Raw genomic sequence first — 20,851 nt, 5'->3', positions numbered from 1 at the left:
ATTGACAAAACTTCCTCAGATTGGGGGGAAATTTTGAGTCATTTTCCAGAAAGCTGCAATTCTTAGATCAACTTGCTGCTCAACCGTTCAAGAATTATTTCCAAGATGAATATTAATGTTCATTGGTAGAGTTATTTTCATATCAGAAAATGTAACAACTCTAACACTAATAATGGCTAACTTTAACCCGCTTCCTTCTGTACACTGAACAGTTTTATCAACCAGACCTGGTAGGTCTCAATTATGACACAATCTGTGATCTGGAAAAGACTCCAGCATATTTCTTGGTGCATCACTTATTTCAGCTGATTGGTTTCCTTGAGACAAACATATATTTTCTCCAAAGGAAGGTTTCTGTAGCATAGCTTAATATGCTGCTTCAACATGAGGTCAAGAAGGCAAAAAAACCCTATGATGCTCTGAAAGCCATTACCTGAAACAATGGCTTAATGTTGAACAGTGTGGTAAAAGTGCTAAGCTAATGCTAGGATATTTACTCTCTGGTAAGACTCACTGAAAGCATGACTTGCAATTTTTAAAATATGATTCATTTGCAAAAAATAAAATAAAATTAAGCACTTTGGGGATATTTCAGCAACTCTGAAGCCACAAACGAGACTCAAACCAGACACACTACTTAGGATTGGATTGGGACGTCACCAATATCTATAAGTTACAAAGAAAGTCTACAAGTTGTGATACGTTTCATAGTGTTTTGCTTGTGCGAACCAGAAGGCACCTTTTGGGAGAGGACCACAAAAACTTAACTGAAGCCATCTGTTCGCTCTGTTGCTGCTTATATTACACATCAACTGCAAAACATAACACTTGGCTGTGATTTTACTATTAACAGGGAATCCAAAGGAAAACCAATGTGGATGAGAACAGATGGTTACCTGAATATACATATATACACCATCTCAGGACAATCAGAGAGATATCTGCAGTGTGCATTATCTCTGCTGTTAGGAGAACAGCCAATCAGTGCAAAGGTAAATAAATGGCACTGCTTGATTGGCTGGTTTGCAAATGCTATCCAGTTGTGTGTAGAGTAGCACTGCACCATTTCAGCTCTAAAGCTGCATTTTCTAATATTTAGATGAGCAATTTGAAAAAGATGAACAGATAAGTTGGGTTTCCTGAATAATTAGGATTCCTTTCCACAAAAAAAAAAAAAAAAATCAGCAAATCTGTGAATCGGCAAATGCTGAACAACCTCTAAAGGTGGTTTTACTCCAGGCCCTTTGTTTTTTTAATAACGATGCACTCGTGAAATGACCAAACATGATGATGATTTTTTGTTACTAAAAATAAAACATGTGATTTGATAAAGAGATTCCAAGTGGACTTCTTCACAAAATCCACCAACCAGAAAGCAGCTATGATTGTTTATTCCAAAAAATAAACCAATAAATGCTTTAAGAGGCAAATCTCTCCATAATCCTTTAAACATTCCAGCACCAAGGAAAAGTGAAAAAGGTACAAGACTTACAGTCACACGTACAGGGTCTAGTAAGGTATCAGCACAGACTATTTCTTCAGTTGTTGAGCAGAGTGGCAAAGGCCTTTCCTGCCATGGTCTGGTGACGACCTAATGGAAGGTCTGGATGATCGCCAGAGCAGTGACATGCAATCCAGAGCTTTTACTGCAGGACGGAAAGTGAATCCCCTTTCTGTCTCACTCTGTCACATCCAGAAGGTATACCCAAGGAAAGCTTTAGTAAATGTCTTCTGATGTGTTTAAATGGGCATTAAATGAACTATGATCTTCGTAGGTTGCAGCGATTACAAAGACAATAGCCGTTTTTCACACACACACAAAAAAAAACACAATTTCGCAATTGGGGTGTTTCCATGAAATAAGAAACACAAATAAAAGCACACATGAATAACTTTGTTGATGTGATAAGTAATTAAAAACATGTCGTGACATTCTCCTAACATTTCCTGTCATCATCTTCTTTGTAGTTTCCGCCAGTTATGACATCCGATTGTTGATCATGTGACTCGTGATGAGAAAAAAAGTGACTCCATTGCAGTTTGGCAAAATAAACGACAAACGTTTCAATACGGCCAAAAAAAGCCACTTCATCCGAGCGTCAAAACCTTTTAACAAAAACGTTTTCCCAAAACTGGTGTTTCCAATAAGCAAATTTACTTTCAAAATGTCAAATTGTGCAATGGAAATTCAGCTAGTGATATGAGTTTATTCTTAAACGCTCACATCGCTTCTTGGTGACGTTGGTCTGTATAACAACTGCTGTCTCCTCATCACTTTTTTCCATATTTCCAAATGGTACAAATGAAAACTATGAAGTTTTGATTTCTTTTAAAATAACCAATAGCTATTTTTCTTGCTGAAAAGCTGGCAAAAGAGGCTCCATAAGACTAGCGGCAGCAGTTAGCAAACAACTGGTGACCTGCGCATCTGCTGAGCTGACATTCAAACTGCAGCTTTCCTAAAAACAGTTGTGAAAGACGTCAATGGGCAGCATGGAGAAGTATTGTTACAATGTGGTGAAGGAGGAGTGTCAGAAAGAGTAGGGTGTTCTAAAAACAATACAGACGCTCATTTCAAAGCGTTAGACATGGTTATAGTCACATTTCAATTCAAGTTATTGTAGATATTTAACATCATCAAAATAACTGGAGGTAACATGATTGCTAACCACATGATTGTTAATACCTTACCCCTATGAACACTGGGGTCCATTGGAAAAAAAAAAAGCCTTCCAGCTAAATTTAGAAAACATACTCATTGCATTGAATGTTAACTCTGTTGTCCCACTCTGCTCTTTATAAGGAAAGGTTGACGTGAGCTATGTTTAGCCAAGAAGCAATCCCCACCATTAGTGAAGCTGCAGTTGGATTTGTGTTGTGCTGAGAGACATGCTCTCCCCCTGCAGCTGTTTGCAAATTTAAGGTTAAACTCTCACTAACTTAAAAATAATGACAGGTACTTGTCTTGACAAGAGCCAAATTTTTATAGCTATTCCCCTCCATTGGCTACACAGCTGAGTGACACAGCAACAGGTGGGGGAGAAAGAGCGCTACTCTAAAACTACATAGGCTGGATAAAACCCTGTACTGCCTGTGGCGTCTTGCTAAAGGGAATTTTCAACAGCAAGAACAAGATAGACCTGAACTACACTGAAGGAGTAATGAGGAGGGTGTGAGGAGTTCAGCCAACTCTACTCCACTCTCAATTCAGTGAGTTCATAAAATCTACATCTTAGCTTCCTCGTAAGTCACTTAACAAATCAAAATGACAAGTGGAGTTGAAAAGCAGGAAAACATGATTATTAACCGGACAGTCAGGCATCCAGAGCATTGTTTGGTTGGGAGCCAATTTGTTTACAGCATTCAATTACTGAGTCACGCAAGGCGCGCTGTCGTGATGCAGCAAAGACGAGCTGTCAAGGCGTCTTTTGAATAAACTCCTCTATTGTTGTCGCCACAGAACAATCTGCTTTGGCTCAAACAAATGAATACACATTAGCCAGTTTGTTATGCTAAGACTTTCCAGTTCGCTTTGCCTCGGTGTCCAATAACACCTCAACTCCGACCCCACCGGAAGGTTAGGGATTGTAGAGCTAATTATGATTAAATTAAAATGAGCCACTTCGTCTGTCGTCATGTGAAGCAGGAAGAAAGCTGTCACCGCAGCAGCTGAGTGTTGGCTCAGTTAGCATGTTAGCTTTGCAGGGTGGTGTTGGTCTAAGTGGGTGAAACTGCATTTCTTTGCCAGACAGCTTCATTAACCCCACTAATTGTGCGGCGGCAGCAGAGGCTGACCTTGACACAGAGACGACCGAGCAAACGCACCATCTATTACTGAACTCTGAAAAGATGTGTAGTCAAAGTCAGACGATAACGAAACCAAGAATTAAAGCAAACCACAGGAATGGGGATTGTTTAATTGGTTTGGTTCTGTGAAGCTTTGTTAAAGGCAAAATCATGCAGGATAGCAAATCAAAAGCTTCAGATATTGAGTTATTGCTGGAACTGTCAGGGAAATAATGACTGATAGCTTTGATATGAAGGCCACAGGTGGCTAATTGCATCATACAGTATGGGTATCAAATCCCATTTATTTCAAGTACGGGGGAAATTGCCCTCATTTTCCAAGGGATTATATATATAAATAAAATGATTTGTGCTCCAGCAGTGACACTGCCATACTGAGGCTTACATGAATCTCATTTAAATGGCCATAACTTAACAAGTCTGACACTAAACAGAATCCTCTCAAAGTCGTCTTAATTATTGTCCAAGAGAAGGTTAGCATTGAGAAGCATTAGAAAATATCAGACATTGTAAAAGTTTTACAGAAGAATAAAAGCAGGAAGATAAGTTTCTGAATCAAATGTCTTTAAATCAAGTTTCAAAGAAATGATTCTCCTTCATGAAATGTCCTTTCAGCTATCCAGAACTTTTCATTCCAGAGGCAGTGAAAAAGTAAGTCAAAGAAAATCTTTTTCACATCTAACCAGACACCAGTCTGTCAAATGTTCGCTTTCGTTTGAAATGTGGAATCATTTTGCAAAGCTATGAAATAGTTTTTTTCCTTTTTTGGCAGGGAGGTGTGGAGCCTGGACACATATGAACTGGGAAATCAAAAACGCTACACAAAAAAACTGAAGAACCGAACAGAGTCAGAAGGAGAAACGTGCATTTAACAAACAGTGAGTGGTTAGGCTGTTCACATGTTGGGGTTTATTTCATTCAATTCAGATTATTTACTTTATTTATCAGGTCTTCTGGTTCCCAGAACCAAACATGGAGAAGCAGCATTCAGCTTCTATGCACCACAAATCTGGAACAAACTCCCAGAAAACTGCAAAAACAGCGTACCTTTAAATCTAGAAGTTTAGAGTTGCTTTTGAAACATAATCAATGAAACATTATTCAACATTTTGATGTGTAACGATGGCTCTTGACAATTGACTGTGTATTCTACAACTTTGTATTTTTCTGATGTAAAGCACTTTGAACTGCCTTGTTGTTGAAATGTGTTATATACATAAAATTGATTGATTTATTTGTCCTAAAGAGATATTATCCAAAGACCTTCAGTCATTTTGGATGGTGATGTTGAGGGAAACAAGCATCTCTGGCAGCTTGCAACGAATCTGAAGAGGCCTCTGACTGAAGACTGCTAATCCACCTCATTTGCTTTTGTTGCACCTCTTTAATGTGTGGTTAGAAAGTTGGGCAGAGAGAAGCTGGAGTAGGGGACGTGACCAGTCAGTACAAGTTGCCCGTTATGATCAATGGAAGGAACAGGTTGAACTTTCTCCTTCTCTTCTCTCTGTTCCTCCTTTTCAATGCCTCTGGGATTATGACTGTTATTATTATCCTGTACTTATTTGATACCAACTCCTACAAACATCAAAAATGTCTGACTTTACAAGGAGTAATGACCAAAATGTAGAGCTGAGAAGTAATTAGTTACTTGTAATATTAAAATGTTTCATACACTGACATCCGTAGGTCATAATGATCAAAATGAACAAAAAATAAATAAATAAACGGATGTCAGCTCTACATGAGTGCGGATTGCCTTTGTTGAGGTGCAGAATGTTGTCGCTATCACTGATATTGCTGCTGCAGGCAGGAGCACAAACATGTGCATTAAACATTGAATACCACCATGACTCAGCTATCACCTTGCTCCCCTCTTAAAGTTACCATCTCGCTTTAAAAGGAAAGGTTCACCCTAACAAATGTCCATTTTTCTAGAGTTGTCTCTGGAATATAAAGGAAGCGTGTATTTTCTATTTAAAAAAGCATCTAAATGCCAAAACACATCAGCTTCGTGATTTAAAAAGTATAAAAGAATCCTGTTTCATTCAGGAAATACTGCAAGATTAGTAAAACCCAATTAGACAGTCATAATAAAAAATTAACAAAAGCTTTATTGAGCTGTTTTTAAATTCACTCTCATGTTCTGAGGCAGGATACATAATTGTGACTAACAGGAATCCTTAAATAGCAGCCTGTCTCACACTCAGTGCTGTCTGCAGCACTTCATTAAATCAAGAAAAGCACCTTTCTCTTTCCACCACTGAATGACTCAAAGCCATATGCTCGGCGTTCTGTTCAGACTCAGCGATGCCTGAGCTCTCTTCCCCCTAATTCATTCACTCCATTCTCCTTTTTTTTGTGTCTTACAAACACAAACAGACACAGGCCATTTCCTTTGTGGGATCTGCCCCGAGGGACTCCATGTTTGCCATTCTCAAAACAAGTTAAGCTGCCTGGAGGGATGCAAATGGGAATGGTGTTACCAAACCAAATACGACACAGCTATTACCATGTAATGTAGTCTAACTAAGTGAGTCATCAAATATTTTATGACTGCCATGGCTTTTATTGGCTTCCTTTCCAATAGCAGTGAAAAAAAAACAGTTGTTTCGTTTTTTATTTCTTGAAACCACTTTATACATGTATAAGTTACCGTCATTACTGCAGTGATGTTTTTAGTAATTAAATTTAAAGAAAATCTTGATCTGACCTGTTCAACTAGTTGTCATGTCGGGGTGCTAAATGTCAGGGTTAGAGAAGTGTTGAGTTTAGTGGGGCATCCTTCCCTGAAGATCTCCTTCCATGCACTGCTGATACACTGGCTGTGCGGATGTGCCAGACTCCTTCAGCAGATTTGACCACAGATCTGTGAAATTAAACAGATTACTGATTAACACTATAAAGTACTCAAACAGATAGCGCTGTCAAGGTTGCATAACCCTTCAAGTCTGTCATTTTATTAAAGCGGGGTGAGGAAAATTTAAATTCCTGGAAGAAATAAAAAAATTTCTACGCAAGTTAAATTCTGTTTTGACATTTCCTTGACCTTTCCTGTAACAAAATAAATAATAAAAATTAAATAATGGGTTCAACAAAGACTGGATGTTTTGGTAAATGGATTTCCTTTGCATCTGCCACTCAAAGCAGAACAGATTCTCCATTATTTCAATGCAGGTCTCCACTACTGTGTTTATTTTCTTTTTTTTTTTGTTTGTTTGCTTGTTTGTCTTTCCATGTTTTTGTGATAATATTCATGTCTTTAAGATCGAAAGGGCGCCTTGTTAGCAACCTAATCTTTTGTAAATTCAACAGGTTTTCTAGCGGATTCAAGTTGGGACTCTGGCTGTGTCAGTACTAAATGTAATTACCTCCAGTTACAATATGTGTATTGATAAAATTAAAAGATTAGAGTGGCAGTGACTTTGACCTTCTTGTTGGGTAAAATACTTGCTATCTAGCATGTACCTGGAGCATCATTCAAGTCAGAACTACCTCTGTACACAATGAATATTGGATAATTTTCAAATAAAAGCAAAATAAACCTCTTAAAACCCAGTTAGTAAAATATCGCGGTCTTCTAATCACTTTATCTCGCGTGACTTTCGCAGCGCGGGCTGGCGTGCTGCCAACTTTACCCTCGCCTGATAAAACTGACAACTACTGGCAAAACGGTGCACAAAACCCTAACACACAGCTATATACTGGTCAAATGAGAAGGAAACATCTTACAGAGTAGTTTTGGTATGTTTTCACCGTGTACTGACCAGAACGATAATAAAATAGAAGTCAGCACCTAAGCGCTGCCGTTAGCATCCACATTGCGTTTGAGGCAAACCGGAACTCCGCCCCATAACCAACCCGGAAGCAACGTCCCCCAAACAAAGGTTCCGCTTCGCCTCTACTGCTCCCATCCCAACCTCAGGAAAGCGCTCCTGACTACCAGTAGTTCATTTTTGTCCTATGTAGAGGACATTTCTAAACTTGAATATCTCCCACCCCCTGCATTCTACTGAATTAATTCCTTTTGGTATCTGGAGAGGACATTTAGGGCTTTTCAATGATACCACATGTGAAGGGGTGGGACATTCCAGACTAGCTGACTGCAAATCAACAGAGTTCCAAGCAACAGACAAGGCAGCATCCCTGAACTTACTTCTAATTTCCCAAAAAGTATAAAATACACATTGTGGTATATAAATCTTCCCGCTACCTCCGCTGGCTTCTTTGGTGGTGGAACAATTTCTCCACCTTGGTGCAGTAAGAAAAATCTCCTTCATAAATTAGCTGAAGACTCGCTGAGAGCACTTTCACAATTAATCTAGTCATTCTGTTTCACTGAGCAAAAAACGAGAGAAACTATTATTTATGGGCCACTTATGTGTTTCCTGATGCACCTGTAGCCTTGTGGTGATGATGGTAAATGAAACGATGGAGTGTTGGGGTTCTTATTTTCAAGGGTCTCTCCTCAGTCTGCTGCGCTGCTGTCTGCATGGCATTAAGGAAAAAAAGTGTTCATAAACGAAACACATTGATGTAAATGTAGAAACACTTCTAGCAGTTTAAACTGAAATGTGTACTTAACATATTACCAAGTCTGCATCATCACAATACGTAAAGATGTTTGTGATTGCTCCTTTTTCAGCTTTCTTTCAGTTTCACGGGCATCAGGAATGAAGTGCTTAATTTGATAACTTTACACCACTTGATATTTATAACATGATTAAAAGCATAGCATTTGGTGCAGTCTAATTAATCTGGAACTTTTCTTTACATGATTTTCCTTTGGATGCTAACTTCTATGAAAGGTGAAATAATCATTCAGACTGCAGTCAGATGCACATTTGACTTAATAACCACATCAAATCTGCCTTTGTCTGAGTTGAAAACAGAAATAAATGCCATTTAGATTACCATAAAACAAATATATTGTTCACATATGGGCTATAAAATCAGATTTGGCCCAGATCCTTAATCTCATTTGACCAAACCACATGATTCCAATTAAATGATCCTCTTGTTTACTTTATTGTTGCCAAGACTGGAGAGGATATTTTCTGGCATACATCCCAAACAACCAGTTAGTACATATTTGGTCATCTTGGAGATTTAAAGAAGGACCAGAAAAAAATATAGCAAATTCAGAAATAAAGACTCAGACTGTTCTTACATTATTTTACAATTTATTTTATGTCCTTGGTATTATTTGAAAGCTTTTTATATATATAGTAGTGTTGTTATCCCTTTGCAAATAGTAAAAAGCCCACTTCTTACAGTTTAATTTAAATGTTTCCCGTTTTGTCTTTTGCTAAAATACTTGGATGTGATTTTAATCCTTTACAGCTTTTACAAGATGTTTGTCAAAAATATCTTTGAAAGCTCCATAATGCAAACTCATCTTGTTCCATTGCTGTGGAGCTAATGGTAGCCTTTCCCTGCTACCACACAGAGACATAACGTCTGCTTTTATGCTCCATCTGCTTCACTTGAGTGGAGAAATGTCATGCTGTCATTGTCAATCAGACTTTCTAATAGGCTTGATAACAGCAATTATGTTTTCATCATTTAATGTGTTGGAGATCTATTTGGTTTTTTTGGGGGGGGTTTTCAGAAGTGTTCAGACATTCTGGTGTTTAGATGTTTGTTATCAGATGATTCAAAACATGGTGTTGATTCTGCTAGATGTGTGAACCCAAACCTGCCTGGATTACTGAAGCTATGTCTTCTGTCGTATTGCATCTGTGGTGAATCTTATCCACACACCAATCCAAAACATTCACTGGTTTTATGTGTGTAGCTTCAGCTCCCAAATAAACAGTCATTTGTGCAGCTTGGGTTAGTGCAGGGGACTGTGTGCTGCCAACAGTAACCGGGCAAGGTCCAGCTGTAGACACGATGACAAAGTAAAACCCAAAAAACACTATAACCATCTGCGTCATGTTTCTGTGGGCTGTGAAGATGCATGACTTTTAGTGAATAAGTTCGATTGGGGAGTAAAATGGCTAAATTTGTTCTATTTTCAGTTGCTGAGGTTCTTTTTCATACTAAACTGATTCAAACAATCCAAACTGACTGTAAAAACTTGTTCCCGGTTGAATGGTTACCAGCGTTTGACTGCACATTCACACCTACCCAAATGAACTGGTCTTTCTAGGCAAATGAACTAGAGTTTGACTTACAAGGACTGAATAAGACTGGTGTGAACGCACCTTTAGACTCACGTTCACAAGTCACTTTCTAAGTCTGAAGTCTTTAGGGACAAATCCACATTATTTTTCAAGTATTTTGGAGAGAAATCTAAGTAAGTTCCTGAGTTTGAGGGACAAGTTCAAGTCAGGTCTCGAGTGAAAATGAAATAAAAAAATAAAAAATCTACGAAAATGTAAAATCAACAATATAAGTTGATATTTTTTCCTCTGCATGATTAAAAGCGTTTCTTCCCACTAGAAAAAAGGAAGCGTTTGAAGAAAGTAAACTTCCTTGTTGAAATATGCTATAAAAATAAGCTTGACTGCAAACAAATAAATAAATAAATAGAGGGATTTTTTTAGAACATACTGTATTTTTTTTTTAAACCAACACTATGCACACACTGAATAATATGGTTTTGATAAAGTGAGTGGGACGATTTAAAGTGCTTGAATGGCACACTGAAAAAGATATGCCGTGTGTGTATCTGGTGTTTGTATTCAGACTGGCTCATTGTGTCAGAGGTGTTCAGGGACAATAATGTTGGGAGCGACTGCACACCGCGACTTTGCCAAAAGCGCCTTCTTTCCTGAAAAAGCTGTTTGCCAAGCTAAAATGAGGAAGCTCATTACCCATGTCAGTTTTGTTCACTGATGAGAAGCAAACGGCTCCAACTCAACAACTGCCAGGGGCAAGGAGGGAACGGAGGAAATATACCAACCCTCCCAAATCTGTCACCTCATTCACATCTTAACGCATCTGCTGTATAATTCTGCTCTGCATGAAAGTCATTGTCTCGCCAGAGCAAAGGATGAAACTAATTCGTGATCCGTTACCAAGATTGTAATCACATTCAATGAACACTCCGCAAATTCCCCGACTTTTAACTGAACAAGCTAAATGTTTAGGGGGTTTTCCTTCCAAAACCCCAATGTATTTTGCTTATGGTAATGTAGCAGTTGTGCCACTTGGCTGTTCTTTCTCTATCCCACACTCTTCCCTCAGTGTTGCGCCTGAGCTGCAAGCCCACCTGCAGGTTATTAAGTGGGTTTCCCTCTGGATACAAACAGGTGGCTCTCCCACTTGTGGATCAACTCATTTGTCTCTCTTGAGTTTGGCGTGTTTGGCTGCCGGTTTTGGCTCTTAAGGTGGCATTGCATGTGCATCACTGAACTAACCAAGTACTTTATGTTTAGTTTCTAGTTCAACTACCTTCATAGAATTGAAATAATACCAAGCTAACTTAAAAGTAACTTTTCAGCAAGATATAGGAGCTTGTTTTAAGTCAAATCCCAAGTATTGATGAAAAAGTACTGGCTATAAGGAACATAATCACTGTTGGAATGAGACATCTTCCACATATAACAAGTGAAATAATCTTACCGGAGAAAAAGTACTTTATCGTCTACAAAACTTTCTCATCCAACATCACAAATGAGCTTTTGGAAGAACAGTCAAAGTTTCCATAAACACATTCCTAAACGTTTTGGAAAGCGTTAAAGAGGAGTTACTTTTATAACATCAAAAATAATTACATGGATGAAGAAGAGGATGTCAACTTTGTGCTATCAACCAGTGGTCACAGTGTTTGGTTTCCTTTACTGTGTAATGATCCAGTGTTGATGCTCTTATATTTAAAATGAGGTATTATGTAGAATCAACTTTGAGCATAATATCACATTATGATATTCTGTCATCAAAAACATTCCTGGAGTGTCTCTATGTCCAACATTCATAAGTTGACTGTAAACACCATAATGGATGACTATTGTTGTGATGATGTGGTGAAGATAGACTGTCAAAAAGAGTCGGAGCTTCTTAAAGAGACAGAGTCCAATTTCATTGCAAAGTCAAATTTATTTTAAGCTAAGTTTTAGATACCTTCAGTTGTTAAAAAATGCAGTGTAATGGTTCTGATTTTGCTATAAAATGGGAGAACACATAATATCACCCCTTTAACTGCATATACGGTTTATATTTTTTGCTACATTGGCGTTTTCCCTGAAGAACTCCAGACTTGTCTTATACTTCAGGTGTCAAACTTCAGTTCTGCAGATTCTAATGCATTTCTGCTTCAGCACCTCTAAACTGAATAATACGATCATTAGTAGGACTCTGTGAAACTCAGTTACATGCCGAAGAGGTGATTCAGCTATTTTAGTTAACGTCAGTGCTTTGTGGAAGCAGGACCGCCAGAAAACGAGGGCCTGATTACCATCCATTTGAGGAAAGCGCTCTGCCGTTTGTCTTAGGGAAGCAGCTCCTGTTTAAATTCCTCCTGATCAGCCTTAATGAGCCCGCAGCTGTGCAGCCTGTACCTGCCGGTCACACCCTGCAATGACGGAGGAGGAGAAAAATCCCCAAACATCCAACACACAGGTCTGTGGACACGACAAGGAAATGTTCCAAACCACCACACAACTACGCACTAACCTGTCAGTCTGTCCTGCGACTAAATAAAGACCTGCAAAATCTTTATTTAGTCTAGTACAGTCCCACTTTTGTATACAAAATGTTATGATCTTGGAACAGCTAAACTGAAAAACATATTTGTAGAACACAATTAATTTAGCCTATTTAAGTGTTGATATAAAAAGTTAAAGTCTGCTGCTGAGAGCAGCTGAGTACTGGGAGCTTAACTTGGAAAGAAAAGCCTGTTTGCAGTGAGCAAACAGTTTTAATGAAGTTTTCATTTGAAGGTGGATCTTGGAGCTCTGCTCCTGGAGTTTTATTAGCAAATAAGTGGAGCTTCACTTATCCCCTTAAAGCTAATGACGGACTGAAGTACAGAGAACAAAAACAAGCACCAGGCCACATTCTTTTATCCAGCTAAAATCACTAAAAGTACCTTTGAAAATGCTTGAAATGACACTTTAAGGCAAGTTTAGATGGTCAAATTATCAGACAGTCTCGGTTTCTAAGCAACATGAATAAAGTGATTCCTCACAAATATGGGATGGAGAATTTTAGCAGGAAGATGTGAGGACCTGAGCTAAGGCTGTAGTTAATGATGACTAGAAAAATAGAAATTATACTGCAGTTATTAAAATTATTTAAATCTAACTTATAGTGTAGAAATCTACAGAACAGACGCTCAAAACTTGGAAACTAGATACATACATGGATACAAGGAATAAAAAACCCCAAAACTGAAGTCAAATCAGGCCAAACGTCTCCTGTTTTAGGTCAGTTAGAATTAAAATGATTTCTATTGTTAAATGCCAGAAAACGTAGCAAAACCATTTTTTAGTTTTTTTTTTTTTTTTTTTTTTTCAAAAAAACATTTTTCAAAGAAGCTTACATGCATTTGGTTGGTATTACGGATGAAACCTCTGATGAATTGGAGTGACATCTGCGGATTTCTCATTTAACTTCAGAAAGTGGTATATATATTCAGAGTATGTAAATATTTGGTTCTAACTGCATATAAACACAGTTAAAACCAGATGTCTGGGGTTGCTCAACTACAAATAATTACAATAAACACAATGTTTTAGACAGTGTTTTATTTTTACCTTATAAAGATCAACATGCATCTGCATTAGTTGAATGGTAATGCAGTAATGTGGAATCTGAACACTTTATTCATCCTAAAAATTAAAATAATAATAAAAAAATTAGTTCCTTTAATGTTATTGGAATTGTTTGTGTGAAATTCAGCAACTGCAAAAACATTAAATCATTTTAAGATGTTTTACAGTTTGTGGTGCCAATAACTATCAACGGTTTCTCATAATAAAAGTTTCCATTACCTTGTGAAGCTGGCTGGGCATTTTCAGCTCTGCACTGACTGAAAAGATAAAAGCTGTCCAGCAGTATTTGATTCAGAGGTGAATTGGTTGTCTCTTTCCATATTAACCTCTGTTATCTATGCAGACTTGAAGGCTTTCATCTTACAAGTCCAACACCATGCAGCACAGAAGATTTACTTTAAGGTTTGTTGTTTCTCATCCACAAAATATAACAGTGAACAGAGTTTTAAGCAAATTATATTTTAAAAATGCATCTTAGATCAGGTGAATGAAAGAAGCCTAACTGTGTTTTTAGTCTCTGCATAATATTTTTTTTCATTTGTTTTAATATGCAATATTTTCTCTTGTGCATACACCATGAATAATATTCCAACTTTACATTTTTGCTTCATACCTTGTTGCTGCTGTCAAGCAACTGGATCATTAAGGTTTAAATTTCTACATTGTACAGATAGTGGATATTTTTATGATGTATTTTATACATTTTCCTTATTTTTTTCCCCCCAAAAAAACACTGTTACTGTTTGCTTTTTGCAAGCATTTCGTCATACGTCAGTAATACATTAGAAGGTCCTCATCAAAGGCTTATAAATGGATTGTATCTGGACTTTGAGGAAGAAGTGCAAGATTCAGTAGATTTCCATTTTGTAATTGTCCATTTCCGTCTTATTACTAAACCACTTAGTGCAGCAATTATGCTGAAGTATAATCCATATTAGTTTGGTCTGCTCTCAAAAACTTCATAGAAAAACTGGAAGTAATTTAAACATCATCTTCCTCCTTCCCTCGTGTTCAACTCGCCTCCTTGAATCTCAAAAAACATGAGCTCCGCCAGCATCATTCCAGACCTGCATGTCTGTGAACTGTTTGCTTTCAGAGCATGTGAATAAAATGGATTAAACATGAACAGAGCCGTAAGCAGAGCAGTCAGTCAAGGTGACCCCAGAGATCCAGGCTGCGCTCAGAAGATACGGGGATCAGTCAGGTCTTCCACAAGGGCAGGCTCTTATTTTATAAAACCGTCTTCTTCCAGCTGGTAAACTAAACTTGAATGAACTGCATACTTTCCAAATGAGTTAACACATTTGTAGCTTTAAGGAAAAATAATCCTTTTAATTTGTAAAATGATTTTGAAAAGAATCAAAATATTTGCACAAATGTCCATTTTCTTAATGTTTTATTTTAAAAAGCAAATTTATTCAGGCATGAAATGCTTTGCATTACAGTCAGACGTTGAATCTCAGGACTCAATTAGAGCTGGGACTGATGTTTAGGTTCTTCTGGAAGATTCAAAACATTTATATTCAACAATATATGTAATATTCATAGAGTTGGAAGTAGTCCTGTGAAAAAAAAATAAAAAGGTTAATAAAAAATAAAATCTTATATAATTAAAATTGAGAAGTTGAGACTATTTTATCCAGAATCAACTGGTTATCTATAGTTAATCTGAACCATGTTGATTTTTTGACCCCTCCAGTTTCTAAAGACTCAAAATCAAGAGTCTTTAGAAACTGGAACTGAAACAAGCACTTGGAATTGTAGATTAAAAATTAACCAGATGCTGTTGATAGAGTGCAAATACCTAATTAAAACTATTCTTGAGTTAGTTCCATGTTTTTTAGAAGCATGTCGCAGACTTGAGAAAGTTTCCCTTTTCCGCTACTTCTAGGTTTAGTTTGCACAGATTAAAGCTGAATAATTCATGCTCACATTTCAGCACCTAAAATTTGGAGCTAAAATTACACTCACCATGAACAGAAGGATTTGCAGTCTGATCTCTGCCAGCTGGTTCACATCCATTTGACTTGTTTTTCCTGTTGTCTGTGCTTCAGTGTGCCTTAGCCGCCTTCATTCACATTCAGTTATGTGCAAAAATATTAGAACGTGTTGAACATTTTCACATTTTGTCACATTAGTGAAATTTCACATGTTTTTATCAGGATTATATTTTATAGACCAACACAATGCTGTGGACACATGTGAAAAGGAAAAATGATTTTGTTTTCTGATGAATAAATGTAAAATGTGTAGCTTTAGTTTTTATTGGGTCCTGTTTAACCCTTTGGAGTGTGTGCAAAAGCTTGATCTCTAAACTATTAATCTCTGAGCTTGTTGCTCTTCTCCAACCAGAGGCTGTGGGAATAGAAACGATGTGGTAAATCAAAGCTGCTGCATTGCTTTACCACCCGGCTTATTCTCCATGACATCTGGTTTATTCAATGGTTTTATAATATCTATTTATGCACAACTGTGACACCAAGGCACCCAGTACTGAATAAAACAAACACAGTTGGTATTTTTCTGCAACTCATTATCCAAAAATATTTAGTTTAATCTATTGTTTCACATTGTCCATTTACATGAATCTGAATCAAACAGAGAAAAAAAAAGATATTACATACAGTCATCTTCTGAATTACTCACAAAGACACCACTGACATGATTACCAAGAAAGACCAAAACATAAAAAAAAAAAAAAATCAAACGAAACACTATCACTGAAAACATGGCAGTGGCAGAATTATGCTGTGGGTAAGATTTCCTTAGCAGGGGCTGTGAAGCTGTTTGGAGTCTGAAGATGGATGGCACTAAATAAAGCTAATTAACAGCTTAAACTTAAATACAATTATTGAAACCTAGCACACTTAGCATAAATTGTGTTGCAAGATGGGATAGCGCACCATGGAAGGAAGCAGAACAGAAAAGAGCAGAGGAATGAAGCTGCAGGAGAAAATGTGTTTCTCTCTGACCATTGAAGTAGCAGCTCAGATATTGTCTTTAATTTAACCGAGAGGAAGTATTTCCTCAAATGCCGTTCCAATAAAATCAGAGCTATATTAAAGTGAAGCTTGTGCAGCTTTGGAAGTGCCTGTAATGAAAACAGTTGTCTTGATTTGGAGCTTTTTGGTCCAGAATCAAAATGTTTTTTGCAGCTGAAAAATAACATTTAAACAATAAAGAAGAGCTTTGGCTGGTTTCTAACTGTACCGAGACCAACGAATAGAAAGTGTGTTACTTCAGGCTGTAGTCATGGTTATTTAAAATCTGTCATGGGGTGAACTGCTGCCTTGTTTCTTCATTTTGCTATGGTAATTCAGCTTTAACTTTTCCTTCCAACTGGTTACTTTATGCATCAAACCCACTCGCCTTAATCTTGGTTTGCTGTTAAATTCTGGTCTCATGACAACCCTTACTTGCCCTGAGCTTTGTGTGCACTAGATTCATAAAAGTTTTATATTAGTCATATTACTATTACAGTTTTATGAGTCAGAAATGTCTGATGACCAGAAGTGTAAGCCAGAAAGGCTTCATGCATACGAATGAACTCAGACCTATTCAGTCATATCTGGCATCATTTAAAAGATAAGTACTGCTGAAGGCACAGAAAAACAGTCTAAATATATTATTACTATTATAATACTAATACAAGAGCAAGGGAAAAAAAACTGCAATGAAAAGTGTTTTATTTTCTCCCGTTTCTGAAAAATTAATATTGCTATCAGGAACAGTTGGTAGCACTGTTGCCTTGCAGCAAGATTGCATGGAGTTAGCATGTTCACCCTGACATGACTACTAGGTTAATTGGTATTTGCAAATTGCCTTAAGGTGTGTATATGTGTGTGTGTGTGTGTGTACGGTTGTTTGTCCTGTGATGGAGTGGCGATCTGTCCCAATAACCACTGGAAATAGGCACTAGTCCCCATGACCCTGAAAGGATCAGTATGACGTCAACATGATGTTTAAAAGAATAATTGAAAAAATAAACATGAAGCTCTCTTTCTTTGTGTGAGAAATGTTAGTGTGTTTTTTGTTGTTGAATCCTGATGCACTAGTGGAGCTGTTGTCAGTCAGTTGCTATGGCAACGGGCCTGTGTGTAGTGTAGCCGACAGAGTGAGAAAAAAAGAATACGGGTGGATTTCTTGTTCTTCAATGATTTTTCATGTTGCTGTGGCGCAGTGCACTAAATTAATAATATTTGCGTTTCCAAGTTGCATTTTGTTAACAGGTTTGTTTTACCGCAGCAGCACGGCGATTGATGGCAAATAAAAGAATCACCGTTTTGCCCCCCATGTTTTGCACAGGCACAGATTTTTCAGATGTAAACAACATGAAACGTGTCTGTAGATCATAAATGGATGAATGATGGATCCTGGTGTGTGCTTGTGTTTCTGTGTGCTTACATGAGAAACCTCTTCGAACAAAGGATCTTTCCTCCACACCTATCTGCAATCATCTGATTATCTGCTTAGGATTTAGGTCAACAGAAGCTGTGTTTCCATTACAAATGTGCCCAAATTTTACAAATCTAACATGAAAGTCTGAAAAGGTGTCCAAATGTAACCTGCAGTTACATTTGAAATGTACTGTCTGTCTGTAATGGTGTTATGTTCATGCCTGTGGGCAGGTCTACATGACTCAAGTATTGACTGCAATCAGCTGTTGTGCAGCTGAATATAGTTCCTCTCTGACTCTAGGGCCAGAAACTTTCAACTATCAGCAACTTTCTGGCTTTTGTTCCAATACCTCTGAGAGATCATTTCTTATGATTCTGCTCCCCTATGATGCTCTCTAAAATCATGCCAGACTGTTCAAAGAAACTCACAGTGATGCTGGCCTATTTCAGTGACAAGACCATCAAGGGAGAAGCATTTTCTTCTTCTTCATTTTTTATCTTTTTACAAAAACAATGCTTCACTGAAGAGGTCCAGCTGGCTGCTATTCAGCTCTTTTCTGAGCTGTGGGCGAGCGAGGATGGATTCAATCACAGCACTACGAAGCTGATCCTCAAAGTCTAAAGGCATCGAGGAGGGATTCCCCGACTGAACCACTGATCTTATCCTGTTCTTTTTCGTGGTTACTTGAACTGTAATATCACTCCAGTCAGATTGCTAGATAGAAAAACAATGAAAATATCTGAGGCTATGCGAAAGCAGGCAGAACCGAGTTAGTGGGCCGAAAAGATGTTTTCTGATGTGTCATCACTGTCCTCCTCTGAAAACCTTCACCCTGTTCAACCCCACATTAGGCTTGTTTGAAAAATCACCTTATTACAGGGAGTTTAACCCCAGGCTATTCACCGACACTCTTCTTATGCAAGAGAAAATGAGCACTTTTTCTTCCAAAAGCAAGTTTTAATGCCAAGTAATTATAGTTGGAGGTGTGTGGCAAGGACAGTGTGGAGGCTGCTGCGGCAACAAAGTCCAGTGACCTGGTAGGGTTCAACTCATGCAACATTTGGATAGTGCAAATATCAAGGTAATACAGGAACAGCTTAAAAATGTTGGATATTGTGGAAAAAGTCCAATATATTGTCTCATTTGAGAAAGTGAAACTCACCTATTACATGGATTCATTACCCATAGTGAGATATTTCAAGCCTTTATTTCTTGTAATTGAGATCATTATGGTTTACAGATGATGGAAACCCAAAATCCAGTGGCCCAGAAAATTAGAATATTACAAAAGATGAATGAAAATTTGTATTTTAAACTAATAGCAAATCACTAATAGTTGTGCCTCAGCATTTAACAAACTGCAACTGCTCGTTAACAGGGTTTCACTGTTCAGTGTAATTTTCTGAAATGTGTGACAAAAGTTATTGAATTTTATTTTTTATTTTTTTAATGTTCCTGCAATTTGACTTATGATTTATTAGCCAGAGATCTTAAAAAGTACTTTTCTCTCAAGTGCTGTGAGAAAGGATTGGCCTCTGACTAATGTAGGTTTAGTCACAATGTTTGAGATCATCAAGGTAATTTCAAAATCAGACTCCAGTAGTATTCAAAAAGCAGTTACATAATTAATACACTGGGTTCACGGCATATTCCTTGGTTTAATTCCACAAGCTACACCCAGACCCGAAGATGGCCAGACCTGTTGAATAAGTAAATCTCTTAAATATAACATTTCAATGAAGTAGGTCAAAAAAATCCCAAAAGGAAAATGAAGTACAGATGAGAAATGGTCACTGACTTTCATTTCGGAAAGGAAAAGATTTACAAAGCCATTTGTCATACCTTAAGGTTAATACAATTTTTCAGAAATATGGAAAAGTGGTGAACCTTCCAGTTAATTTAACAACTCATCCATGAGGTTACCACCAACAAATACAAAAACCAGAATATCTAATGTACTGCAGTCCTCACTTATCACAGTTAAGGTTAGTTTATATGAATCAGGTCAAAATTATGAGTAACAAATCCCAAACCACTGCTGACAAAAAAGACAAAACAGTCTCACCTTTTAGCTTCTTTGACAGCTGAATTATGAGCCTTGTCATCCCCTGGACCTTTGCTGTGATGGATGCATTCAGGATCTCTCCCTTTGGAAGATTTCCCAGCACATCCCACTGGGAGGCTGGGGGAATTTCCAGAGGGACTACAAATCCCTCCTGGCCTGGGAATGCCCTGGGATGTTACCCAGATTGGGCTTAAGAGCGACGCAGGAGAAATGGAGGTCTGGGTTTCCCTCTTGGACTGACGCCGCTGCAACCCAAGACAAATGATGTCAAATTTTTACATTTATGATTATTTGGTTTCCAACTACCAACAAATACAGTCTTTCTATAATCTATATAATTTACAATGAACATTGTTGATAATAAACATTTATGGTGTTATAACTTGGACAAAAAAAGTGATAAGTCATTGCGGTTCACTTCAGATGATGTTTATTGTACTTATCTTCAGGTGAAAAAAGTTGGAGAAGTTTTGCAGCATGTTTACAATGGACATCCAGGCGATGTTATTAAAAAAAAAACCAAAACAAACAAAACAGTACCTTCACTACAGCTCAAAAGTCCATCAATTTGAGTCCGACCTGTTGGGAGTCTAAACTCAGGCTGACTCCTGGCCATGCGGAGCCCGATTTTACAGTCACAGGCTCCGCCCACAAGAAGACAAAATGAAAAAAAAAGTATACAAAGTTTATAAACTAAATATTTTAATCATGATAACGAAAAAAAAGAAACCTATGACCAAAAATACACTGTTAAATTTAATAGAAAATACTACATACAACGTCTTAATGACGTCATTACGCCGTCGTGTGACTCCCGCCTTGCGCGCATTAATCCGGAAATAGCTTTATTTGAATATCTGAA

General features: G+C 37.6%; 1 long non-coding RNA gene across 1 annotated transcript in view; it reads right to left on the bottom strand.

The window, feature by feature from the left end:
* The window catches only part of LOC106928093 (uncharacterized), a 47,277-nt gene extending 40,587 nt beyond the window's left edge, over positions 1 to 6,690 (bottom strand). Inside the window, exon 1 of the long non-coding RNA XR_015761603.1 lies at positions 6,518 to 6,690. This is a non-coding gene — a long non-coding RNA (uncharacterized LOC106928093). The remainder of the gene's footprint in view (positions 1 to 6,517) is intronic.
* Between the last annotated feature and the right edge of the window lie 14,161 nt (positions 6,691 to 20,851).

Source organism: Poecilia mexicana, unplaced genomic scaffold (assembly GCF_051168715.1).
Source record: "Poecilia mexicana isolate PSO_F unplaced genomic scaffold, ASM5116871v1 scaffold_20, whole genome shotgun sequence".
Lineage (NCBI taxonomy): Eukaryota > Metazoa > Chordata > Actinopteri > Cyprinodontiformes > Poeciliidae > Poecilia > Poecilia mexicana.
This window is presented reverse-complemented; position numbering and strand designations above follow the sequence as displayed.